The 12,781-nt window shown below is 43.7% G+C and overlaps 1 protein-coding gene across 1 annotated transcript in view; it reads left to right on the forward strand.

Moving 5' to 3' along the window:
• LOC310709079 (tigger transposable element-derived protein 1-like) overlaps positions 1–12,781 on the forward strand; it is an 877,074-nt gene that overhangs the window by 244,460 nt on the left and 619,833 nt on the right. The gene's annotated exons all lie outside the window — the stretch shown is intronic.

Below are 12,781 nucleotides of genomic sequence, written 5' to 3' on the forward strand. Positions count from 1 at the left end.
CATCTGGAGGGCCGGAGTTTGCCTATGCCTGCTCTAGCCTTTTGGTGCTGCTTCCTCCACTCTGTAGATACTCTCCTTCAGCACTGCCCCACTATGATCTGGAGGGCTCCCCAACCCATATTTAGGGGGAGGGCAGAAGAACCACCTGCTCTGGGAGTGTCCTCAGCCTTCCAGAGCAGATTTAGGGCATGCAGGAAGCATCCAGGAAAGGAGAGTGGGAGGTCCCATTGTGTGAGAGGACCTTGTTTGTTGCTCACAACCACTTAGCTGAATCCTGCACAAAATGTCTGGATAGGCTAGCTGAGATAGATAGAATTATCATTGATTTACCACAGCAATTCATCACAGAAGCTGTTCTGCCAGAGGGAATGGAGTGATTTGGTGATGGGGTCCCCTATTGCTCATTGCAGTGTCGGTCTTTCACTACCAGTAAACTTTCCAGACACCTTCCTTCTAAGCATTAATTGCAAGAAGTCTGTCTTTTCAACAATTGTTTCCTCGCTGGTACCAGAATGGCCTTATGAAGGATCCAGCAACAGGAAATTGCTTGTTACCATGGTGACAGGCACAAATTGGGGTGTGTGTGTGTGGTCAAAGTCATGGACACAATAATAGCTAAAGTAGTACCTCTTCCACTTTCTGTGTCTGAAAGGTTGAAAGTCTGTATTTATTGGAATATGTGTGTCTCTTTCAGATGCAAGTTAAGGAGGCAGATGACAGCTAAGCCCATTTGTTTTTGCTCCCCCCCCCCTTTAAAAGCAGAAGCTTGCGGTAGGTAGGGATGTAGATGGAAACAAATTTGATTAAATGGGGAGGAAGAAAAGGAAATGAAGCTATTTATCTCATGTTGGACATTTTGAAGACAACGGGTCAAGGGCAAGGTGCTGTTTTCATCGAAAGAGCAAAATATGACAATATGTTTTGCGGAATAGTTGCAAACAGCTTTTGCCTGATTGAGTGACACCTTCTCCCATCCATACGCAGCTAAGCGGGTTTAACACAACTCTGAAGTCATATTTTGCCATTTTGTGTTCTTCATAAAGAAGCTCCACACATTTCAAAGTAGCGGGTCAGAAGCACTAATGAACAAAAGGTACATTTGGTTTTGAAACGACCGTCTCCGGTACTGTGTAAGTGCTTGTGAATTGGGTGATGCTACAGCATACATTTCTAAAACAGATGTGCTGATAAAACAAAGTTTTTTTTGAAGCTGCTCCTGAGATTATTTTTAACCAGTCCATGGCAAATGAGCTGGCTTGTTCCTTGGCTGCTGAGTTAAAAGGCATAATTCTTTTTCCTTCCCTTTTTGCATTTCTGATACAGTGGTACCTTGGGATGCGAATGGGATCTGTTCCGGAGCCCCGTTTGCATCCTGAACAGAACGTAGGACACGACTGCGTGTCTGCACGTGCATGGGTCACGTTTTGCTGCTTCTGCACATGCGCCTGATGTCATTTTGACCGTCTGCGCATGCGCGAGCAGCGAAACCCAGAAGTAACGCGCTCCGTTTCTTCCGGGTCGCCACGGAGCGCAACCCGAAAATACTTATCCTGAAGCGTATTTATCCCGAGGTATGACTGTACATTTCAACACAAGAAAAACAAAAACAAAAAACCCCTGAAAGTAATAGGAAATAGGAAAAAGAAAATTACAAAATTATTTTCCTTCTCTGGAATTGCCACCACACGGGTTTTTAACTAACTTACTCAAGGAGAAAGTCCTGGGTTATATCTCTAAATCGGACTGGTAAAACACACCCGTCTGAAACCCTAGAGGACTGCAGCCAGTCAGAAACAGACCCTCCAAGTGTCCCTATTTTCCAGGGGCGCTCCCAGATTTACAGAATCCATCCTAGTTTCTGCTTTGATCCTGGAATGCCCCGCTTTTCCTTAGGATGTCTCGATATTTTAATCAGAGAAATGTTGGAGGGTATGGAATAGGATGTCCCTATTTTCTTCAGAGAAATGTTGAAGGGGTGAGACAGTACTGAGCTAGATAGACCAATGGCTTGACTTTGTGTAAGGGAGCCTCCTATGATCCAATTTTTCTCCTCCTCCTGTTTCTCATTGCTAGCCAAATCAGCATTTCAAATCTGCATATATTTAAAGGAGGACATAAGGCTAATGGGGAGTCACCTTTTTCATTCCTCTAGGACAGGTGGTAAGGCAACTCTGTTTCCCTCTAGCAGCAAACAGAGCAGTTTGGGACATTAATGAGAGTCTGGCTTAGCCTCGCTTCTCACTTCTCGGTGAGAATCATAGCTGTCAAGTGTCCCTTATTTGAAGGGACAGTCCCTTATTCCAGCGCCATGTCCCACTGCTGTCCCTTATTGATGGATGTCCCTTAAATGATATCCCTTAAATTTCAAAGGAAGCAGCTCCTCTCCCTCCCTCCCTGCTGGCCAGGGAGGAGGGAGGCTCCAACTGTGTTGCTTGGCTGCGTTGCTCACCCCATAAGAAGTCTAAGAACGACTGGAGGGTGGAGCTTGCATGCCTTGTGTGCGGCTAGTTAATGCAAGCTTAGGGGGGTTTTGAATGCTGGGCGCCATTTTGTTGCACGTGCTGCTGCAAACTTTGCAGTGCAAAGCCAGGCCAGGGAGCCATCTTAAGTTGAGGCTGCATAGGCCTTGTGCTGCATGTGATTCAGATTCTATTCAGTTGAACCTCTGGTTACAAAGTTGGTTGGACAGTGTTCTCAAAGCTACCAGCATGAGTTTGACCAGACTGCAGGAGGACAGGAAGACTGGAGTGCCTGGAACAGGTGAGGCTGCAGGTCCCTTATTTTGGCTGCTGGTCCCTTATTTTCAAATCTGTAAGTTGACAGCTATGGTGGGAATTGATGTGACTAGCAAAGACCCAGTATGCGCCCATATAGGGAGAAACTGAGCTTGGCTCTGAAAAATGGGTTCTGAACTCAGACTATATTAATTTGCTGCAGTGAACATATTGATAGTGATTAAAGAGCCAGAACCACAACAAAAAAGAGTACATTTAAAATGTATTTAAAAAATAACAACTGACAAATGATGAAAAATCATAAATATTCATTTACGCAACAAACAGTAAATGATGCAGAAGTGCTAAAACAGTAAATTTTATAAGAAATGATTACCCGAATAAATGAAGCAGTTACAATGAGGCTACGACAAGCACCATGTGGAAGAAATATAGAGCTATTTGCATTAGCTGCTAAAAGGTATAACAAGAAATTATAAGTGAAAAATGAAGTCTAAGAAAGCAATCATTTTCCTAGCTAATCCAATCCAGCTAATGTAAAAAGCAAAGAAGGTTTTTGCTGTATTAGGAAGGCATCATAAAACAATATAGGAAAAATAAGATTTTAAAGTATGAGGTAGAACTGGGGCTTTGTGAGTCAAAGGGTCCATATTGTTGCACTTTGCCCCAGTCTCCAAGCTGTGCGAAATTCCAGGAATTCCAAGCGTTTACACAGGGTTCATGTTTTGGAATGAGATACAACAGACTGAAGGTGTAAATATATGAATAAATCATATTTCTTAAAGCTGCGACAGTCTCCACCACATCTTCAATTCTCCAAAGGAGCCCAACACCTGCGTGAGTGCCTGGAATCTTGCTTCCGCTTGGCAGAGTGAGTGTGGCACCCAACTTTTGTAAAGCAACTTCCTGCGTGACAGCAAAAAATGGGAATTTATTTAAAGACAACTATGAAAAATGCTGGGCTGAAGTGAAAAAAGACTTAGAAATTTGGTCAAATTTGAAGCTTTCACTGCTAGGCCGTATTGCTGCGATAAAAATGAATGTATTGCCTAGATTGTTGTTTCTGTTTCAAACACTGCAAATTTTGGACAAAATGGACTGTTTCAAGAAGTGGCAGAGAGATATCTCTAGATTTGTCTGGCAGGGCAAGAAGCCTAGAATAAAATTTAAAATACTAACAGATGCAAAGGAAAGAGGTGGATTTGCCCTGCCAGACCTTAAACTTTATTATGAATCAGCAGCTTTTTGCTGGTTGAAAGAATGGCTGCTTCTTGAAAACACAGACATTTTGGATTTAGAGGGTTTTAATAATGTATTTGGATGGCATGCATATTTGTGGTATGATAAGGTCAAAGCACATAAAGCATTTAAAAACCATATTGTCAGGAAAGCATTGTTTAATGTCTGGATAAGACATAAGGATCTACTGGAAAACAAAACCCCAAGGTGGCTGTCACCGATGGAAGTGAAAGCTCAGAAAAAGCTCAATATGGAGGTCAAATGGCCGAAATATTGGGAAATTTTGGAACAAGAGGGAGATAGACTGAAATTGCAGAGTTTTGAGAAATTAAAAAACAAAGTGCGAGACTGGCTTTATTATTATCAGATAATGGAGGCATACAATTTGGACAAGAAAATTGGCTTCCAGGTGGAAAAATCAAAATTAGAAACAGAACTGTTAGAACCTAAAACTAAGATTTTGTCAAAGATGTATAACTTGCTGTTGAAATGGAATACACAGGATGAAATTGTGAAATCTGCTATGATTAAATGGGCACAAGATGTTGGACATAACATAATGATGGCTGACTGGGAACAGCTATGGACCACAGGTATGAAGTTTACGGCATGTAATGCCTTAAGAGAGAATTTTATGAAAATGATATACAGGTGGTACATGACACCAGTCAAGCTTGCAAAAATCTATCATTTGCCCGATAATAAATGTTGGAAATGTAAAGAGACTGAAGGTACATTCTTTCACCTTTGGTGGACGTGCCCAAGGATTAAGGCTTTCTGGGAGATGATTTATAATGAAATGAAAAGGGTATTTAAATATACCTTTCTGAAGAAACCAGAGGCCGTTCTCCTGGGCATGGTCGGCCAAATGGTGCTAAAGAAGGACAGAACCTTCTTTATGTATGCCACAACAGCAGCAAGAATACTTATTGCAAAGTATTGGAAGACACAAGATCTACCCACTCTGGAAGAATGGCAGATGAAGGTGATGGACTACATGGAATTGGCGGAAATGACTGGCAGAATCTGAGACCAGGGAGAAGAGTCGGTGGAAGAAGATTGGAAGAAATTTAAAGATTATTTACAGAAATATTGCAAAATTAATGAATGTTAGAATGATGTCAGAATGAAGTTAAGTGGTTTAAGTAGCAATGTTATAAAGGTGTATGTAAAAATGGATTATTAACAGGTGAGAACCCAAAGTTATAATATATTAAGTTAAAGGATTAAGATAAAAACAAAGAGGGAAAGAAATTGCTGAATTAACTAATTGACTTGGAATACAAAAAAGGGAGGTGTGAGGAGGTCAGGGAAGCAAGGAAATGAATGTAAAGTGGAAAGATTGATGTATTTTTTAAAGTGTTTTTTATCTTTTTTGTGTATTTTGTATTTTTCTTTTATTCTTATTTCTGTCTTTTCTTTTATTTTTATTTATGTAATTTTTTTCTTTGAAACGTTAATAAATATCATTTTAAAAAAATAAAATAAAGCAACTTCCTGCATTCCAGATCTGAAAAAAATATTGAGCTACTATCCTCTGCGTGGTTTCTTGGTTGGTTCACAAAGTGATTTATTTTTAAATTTTAATTTTTGCACAAAATGTCATCATCCCCGTTTTAAATTTGAACCAGCGCTTTAAAAATTAAAGATGGATTGTGAAAGCTGCTCAGTGTCCATGTTACTGACATTTAAAACACTTTCTATTTGCAATCCAATGGGGACCTCTTAAACACAAATCCCCCTTTGGTGTACTCTCAGCTCTGACTTTTAATAGCTTTATTTCATTCCTGTGTGGCCCAACGTGCATCACATTAACGGGAAGATGCTCTTGCTAAACAGATTTATTCATTTATCCAGTTCATTTTCTTAAGTTTAGTTACTATTATGGCATGTTTCCCAAGAGGCTTTAATTCACTTTTCCTAACAAGGAGGCTGTGTGTGTGTGTGTGTGTGTGTGTGTGTGTAAGTAAATGTAATGAGGAATCTGCTGTATTGCGGCAATTGTCCAAGAGGCTGTGCCAGTTTTTCTCTTCCCTTTCTCCGATATTCTCTATGGGGTGGATCATGTAAACAGCAAGACACTGAGAGAAGTCCCCATGTAAACAAAAATACTTCCAACGAGAGCTGAAATTCTAGGAAGGGGATGGGAATGAAATAGCAAATGCAGAGATAGCTTTATGAAATGGCCATAAATGTTTTCATCTCCTCAAAGTAGGGGTGGGGAGCTTGTTGACCTCCTGATATTGGAATCCTAGAACTCCTGTCATTCTTGGTCATTGGCCGTGCTGGCTGGGACTGATGGGAGAGTTGGAACGCAACGACTTCTGGAAGTCCCTTTTGCCACTGCCGTGATATTATAAGCAGTGGAGGCTGCTGCTCACTGGGGCTGTTAGAAGGGAAGGCAAGGAGGCCAGAAGCAGTGAGACCAGAGCCAGGATCGGCCCACCCATGAGGTTGGATGAAGCGGCAGCCTTGGGTGCCAGAATCCCACAAGGTGGTGCCCTCATGGGTGCGCCCTGCCCACCCCTGCCAGGGTTGTGCAGCAGCTTCTTCCAGTAAGATCTTGTGAGCTCTCGTGGAGCTTGTGGGAGTTCTGCAAGATCTTGCGAGAGTTATGTGAAGCCGAGCTTACCACTGCTACATCCCCCGTAAGCAAGGCTTCCGCCAGGGCAGGGACACTGGTGCAGTGGTTAAGAGCAGTGGACTCGTAATCTGGTGAACTGGGTTCGCTTCCCCGCTCCTCCACATGCAGCTGCTGGGTGACCTTGGGCTAGTCACACTTCTCTGAAGTCTCTCAGCCTCACTTACTTCACAGAGTGTTTGTTGTGGGGGAGGAAAGGAAAGGAGATTGTTAGCCGCTTTGAGACTCCTTAGGGTAGTGATAAAGGGGGATATCAAATCCAAACTCTTCTTCTTCTCTTCTTTCACCTCAGGTGACGAAACAGCCCATGGAGCCAATGATAAGTGGAGCCAACTAATTCTGCTTTTGTCCCTGTCCTCCTCCCTGCTAAATCAAAAGCAACACTAAGGAGAAGGCGGGCAGGAAGCTGGCAGCCAGTGGCACCTATTAGTCTGTTTGTATGTAACGAAACAAGCAGGTGGGGGCTGACTGAGGGCACACGGAGCTTGGTGGGCAGTGCCCCATTTGCCCCAATGGACCACTAATTATATGTGAGGTTCTGCTGCCCCGGTAAATAAATAAACCTGACCTACATTATTTAAGTGTAAATGCAGGCTGAGCCAATTACAGGATGGAATTTCAAAGGATGACCTATAAAATATCTTCCAGCCTGATCCGTCAAACTGAAAGGCTATTAACTGACTCTGTGAAAAAATGTGTTTCACAGACATCCTGTGGGAAACAGTGGTTGTATATAAGATTTCTAGATATCCAGACAAGACAGAATTACTTCCATATCCCTGGGAAAGGGAAGTAGTCCATTTCAAACAGGGTTGGAAGAAGAAGAAGAAGAAGAAGAAGAAGAAGAAGAAGAAGAAGAAGAAGAAGAAGAGGAGGAGGAGGAGTAGGAGTAGTAGTAGTTTGGATTTGATATCCCGCCTTTCACTCCCTTTAAGGAGTCTCAAAGCGGCTAACATTCTCCTTTCCCTTCCTCCCCCACAACAAACACTCTGTGAGGTGAGTGGGGCTGAGAGACTTCAAAGAAGTGTGACTGGCCCAAGGTCACCCAGCAGCTGCATGTGGAGGAGCAGAGACGCGAACCCGGTTCGCCAAATTACGAGACTACCGCTCTTAACCACTATACCACACTTGCAACAGGTTCAACAGGAAATGCGTTTCAAACTACAGTGGTACCTCGGGTTACATACGCTTCAGGTTACAGACTCCACTAACCCAGAGATAGTGCTTCAGCTTAAGAACTTTGCTTCAGGATGAGAACAGAAATTGTGCTCCGGCGTTGCGGCAGCAGCAGGAGGCCCCATTAGCTAAAGTGGTTCAGGTTACGCTTCAGGTTAAGAACAGTTTCAGGTTAAGTATGGACCTCCGGAACGAATTAAGTACTTAACCTGAGGTACCACTGTATAATGAAAGGGTGTAGCATTTGGGAGTTTTAAAGAAGAGTAAGAGGTGACATGGTAGACGTTTCTGTAATTAGGCATGGCATAGAGGACGTGGATAGAGAAAAGTTTTTCTCCCTCTCTCATAAGTCCTAAACTTATAACCTTAAAAAAAGAAAAAGAAATTCTCCACTGTCACTTGGTACAGGTCAGATCAAATGGTCTTCACCTCCTCATGCTTGTGCCCCTCTCAGCATCTGACCCCAAGTCAGTTGCCACATTCTGCCTAATAGTGTGGCCAGGCCTAGAGAAGATCTCAAGCGATTTTGTCCTTCTTTTGAACTATCCTGCAATCTAGGAAGGATTCTAATCCACAGGCTGCCTGGACTGCTCATATTTCTGGAATCTCACCCAGGGCCGTAGCTAGGGGGTGGTGAGGTGGGCCCCCACCAGGGGTGCAGGCAATTAGGGAGTGCAAAATCGGCTAAAAATATGTCCATAAATATAAATATCGATTATTGCCTCATAAGAAATAGAAGGTGAATTGAATGGGTGGAGTGGGGGAGTTGGAGGAGATGCGGAAAGAAGAGCTAATTTGTCCGTGGCTAGGGGATGCAATCTGGACGGTTCTGCCAGGGGTGCAAGATCACCTTGCTATGGCTCTGATCTCACCCACCTTGAAATATGGGGACAGCTCTACTGCCATCTCAAGGTACCAGATGCAGCATTCAGAAGTGTGGGGAACCCAGCAGAAGGCATGGGATGAGCACACTCTCCCCGTATCAGAGCTTCTTGGTGATTACACAGCAACTGCTCCCCACCACACATTTTCCTGGAGCTCCACACTATTGCATAAACTAATATCGCCCTCTCTAAAAAGGCAAGCACAGGTTTTCATTCCTAGCTTTTCATTCAATGATACAAGGCCACATTCTCCTTCATGGGCAGGGGAGGGACACAAAGAAAAAGACTGTTGTTGATGCTGTCTCTTCAGGTCTGAATCATTCTGATTTATTGATCCAATAAGGAGGAAGCTGGGAGATCTTTGCTGCTGTTGTGTACCTCTCTGCCCTCCCCCTGTGTCTTAATCTGCTCCATAAATGAATGAGATAGTGAATGAATCTAGGAGTAGATGGATGATGGCCTGGGGTGCCTTCAGTTTATCAAGGCAGTGCAGCACCTTCACTCCTTACCCATGAATTGGCTGGGGCTAGTTATCAATAAGTGCTTATTGTCAATTATTTATTCCGTTGTAGCCCTTACACATTGCCAATAAAGAGCAAATGGAGGCCCTAGAAAGGACAAAGGACCTAAATTTGTATAGATGCACGTTTAGAAATGAGTACTGTGGACAGAATTCAACTAAGCTGCTGTGTGAAGGGAATGAGGTTCACTCATGTAATGGAAGGTGGGGGGGTGGAGGGCCCAGAACAGGTTTGGGGGGATTGCAGGGGGCACACAGGGTGCAGAGTACGGCCATGCTGGTGGACCTTGCTCCACTCCTGCATGCCCCACTTTGGGCTATATTGAATCCCACCCTATAATTTAAATATAAAATTATTTAAATAAAAAAGCTTTTATGTATCACTGAATATTTTCAAAATATCTAAGAAATGCAAGACACCTCACTACAACAGGAGCTAAGTGTAGATGGCACTGGTGGCTGGTATCCACAGTCAAGATGAAGGGTGTAAGGCAAGGGAGACCCACAATCAGTGGAGTCAGAGCCAATGACAGAATGTGCTAAATACTTGTACGTAGGAAGGCAAGCAAGTGGTGGATGGTTGAGCTCAGACTAGTGGGGCACTGCTGCATTTGCCTTAATGCTGGCTTGGGGAGCATTTGGCCCTCCAGATATTGCTGTACTACAACTCCCGCCATCCCTGGTCATTAGCCATGCTTGTCAGGGCTGGTGCAGGTTGTAGTTCAGCAACTTCTGGAGGGCTAAAGGTTCCCCACCTCTCTCTTAATCGATCAGCTTCCACTGACTGATGGGTATGGAATCATAGATTTGGAAGGGACTCCAGGGATCATCTAGTCCAGGGATGTCCAACAGGTCGATCACGATCTACTGGTAGATCCCCGTGAGGTTTTGGTAAATCGCAGTCAATCTCTGGCTCACTTTCCTTAGCGTCCTGCCCCACCCCCTCGCTCTGCCCTCCATTGTTGTTGGATCTCTGGAAGGGAAGAGGGGACTTTCTTTCTCTGTGCTGCTGTTTTCATCCATAGTGATCTTTTTATGAGTGACATTACCGCTTGTCCCTTGCCAGTCCCCCCCCCAAAAAGCTCAACAACTTTGAGCTGAACCCCCCAAAAATGGGGGTAGATCACTGCCAGTTTTTAATAAGTAGATCACAGTCTCTTGAGAGTTGGCCACCCCATATCTAGTCCAAGCCCCTGCAATGCAGGAATCACAGCTAAAGAACAGGTAGCCGTCCAACCTGTTGTTTGAAAACCTCCAGTGAAGGAGAGTCCATAACCTGAACAGCTCTTACCATCAGAATTACTTCCTAAAATTTAGCCAGGCTCTCCTTTCTTATAACTGGCTTCCTTTGGTCAGTGTCTTACCTTCTGGAGCAACAGAAAACAAGCTAGCTCCATCTTCCATGTGGCAGCCCTTCAGATATTTGAAGAGGCCTAACATGTCACCTCTTAGTCTCCTCTTGAACATACCCAGCTCCCTCCACCATTCCTCATTATAAGGCTTGGTTTCCAGGCCCTTTGTCAAGCCCCCGCTCTCTCTTCTGATGGTTCTTTATTTTTACACCAGACCTAGATCAGGCGAACCTTCAAACAGAGTGCATACCTTCAAGCACACACCGTCTCCTCTGAAAAGTAGCCCACAATCCACCCTACCTTTGCTCTCTGACTTTTGTGGAGAATCTCAAGCTGCCATCCTCCATCAGATTTCTGCCTTTGCTCTCTTCCGTGCATTGACAAAGAAATGTAAGCAGGTGGCAGCACATCCCTCTGCTTCCGCTGTTCTCCGATGCCCACTTGGAAGCCTGTGGGCTTGACTTAATATGCTTTTCTGGAAAACTCATCACCCCGTCTCTGCGCAGTGTTGTTATCACACCAAGGGTGGCGAGTTTTGCCTTCCATCGACGTGACACCCTTCATTATTTAATGTCATTAATAGTAGGCCCTTGCTAAAACACCCTTCCTGGGCAGAGGGAGTGGAAGGGTAACTGTTTATCGGAAATTCAGATGTGCGAAATAAATACAAAATGAGTTTGCTGGAAGTGATTTTACTCCTGTCAGTTTCCATTTTCATGCTGCATGTCCCAGCTTGGATCCAGCCGCACTCAGCTGAAGTGGGCTGTAAATTCACTTGGGAAGGAACTAACTCGTAATAACAAATAAATATAGAAGGCAGAACACTGAAAGTGATTGGGTAATACCCTTGCTGTTGCAAGGCTGAGGAGGGAAACATATGCCAAACTCTGGCAAAAGGTCTATTTATAGCCAGGGGCTCCAGCCCAGGTTCTCTTCTTGCACCTGGGAGAGTCTCTGAGAAATGAAAGAAAATTCCTAGTGCATTAACCTGATATATCAGATAGAGCTGTCCTAAGTAAGTGCTTATGTTGTTAGGGAGCACAGTAAACTGTATACCAGGAAAGGGGAATCTACAGCTAATTACACTAGGCACTGGCCCAAATTTGGCACTCAATGTCATTTTCCTGTGCTGCTTCACACCTGATGTCATATCGGTTGTCAGGTGTAGGACAGGTAAGGATGTGCTTACAGTAGAACAATCAGAGGCTTAAAGTGAGCTCCTGGTTTTTCATTGGCAGGCCCTGATATAGTGCACCTTGCTGTCAGTGCCAGTCATTTGTCAAAAGCGAGCCTTGTTTTGCCCTTTGGCAGGCACAGTTTGAATCCAAGCTGCATTTTTAAAAATGGACTTTGAAGGGACTTGCTGTAATGAATGTCTTTGAATTTTGACAGGTGGGTGGGGCTGTCCAGCAGATGGGGAAATTAAGGATCAGGCCCTCTACTCAGATCCAGTTCCTCACCCCTGCTGTATTCTCTGCTAATACTAAGGATCACTAATACCATCTGTTTTAGACCCAAACTTTTGCCACAGTAAACCATAACAAGGATCAGAAGCATGGGTGCTGAAGATATTGCAGATCTTAATATTGCGCAGCTTGAAGCAACTGGATGCATAAAAACTGACTCCTTTTGGAATACAACATTGTCCAGGTCCATAAGTTTGTTTCAAAGCTTTACTTGCAGAACTTTCTTTAAAACAGAGCAAAAAAACAGTAAATGATGCACCCAAACAGTTCCATAAGATCATGTGCGTGTCTAGCACAGGCTCAAATTCTTAGAAATAAAATAACTTATAATCACAGCTGACAAACATAGCTCTCTCTTTCATAGGTTCCATTAGCCTGCATTTCAGCCCCAAGAATGTCGAGTCAATGTATAAAGGCTTATGCATGCAGAGAAAAAGGATAAGAAAGGTTTAAGTTGGTTCTGCTGTTTGTTTTGGGTGTGTTTTGTCCTGCACCTGCAGCTAGTTAACCATGTGTGAATGAGTCAGCAAGCATGTGAAAGTGATTCAGCACAATCTACAGTATAAATACTGTTGTGTTTAAGGCAAGTTTGCTCCTTGCCCCTGACCTTGGCAGGAGCATAATCTGTATGACGTAAGGAGACTGTAGCTACAACTGGGTATAACTGAAACTGCATTATTGTCAGTAAAGCAACTGACTCCTCCTAGAACTAGTGTTTCTTTTGGCACACTCCGCTGGCATTAGGATGGGTGCATGCCCCAACAATTT

This window comes from Podarcis liolepis, assembly GCF_965112155.1.
Source record: "Podarcis liolepis genome assembly, chromosome: 6".
Taxonomy (NCBI): Eukaryota; Metazoa; Chordata; class Lepidosauria; order Squamata; family Lacertidae; genus Podarcis; species Podarcis liolepis.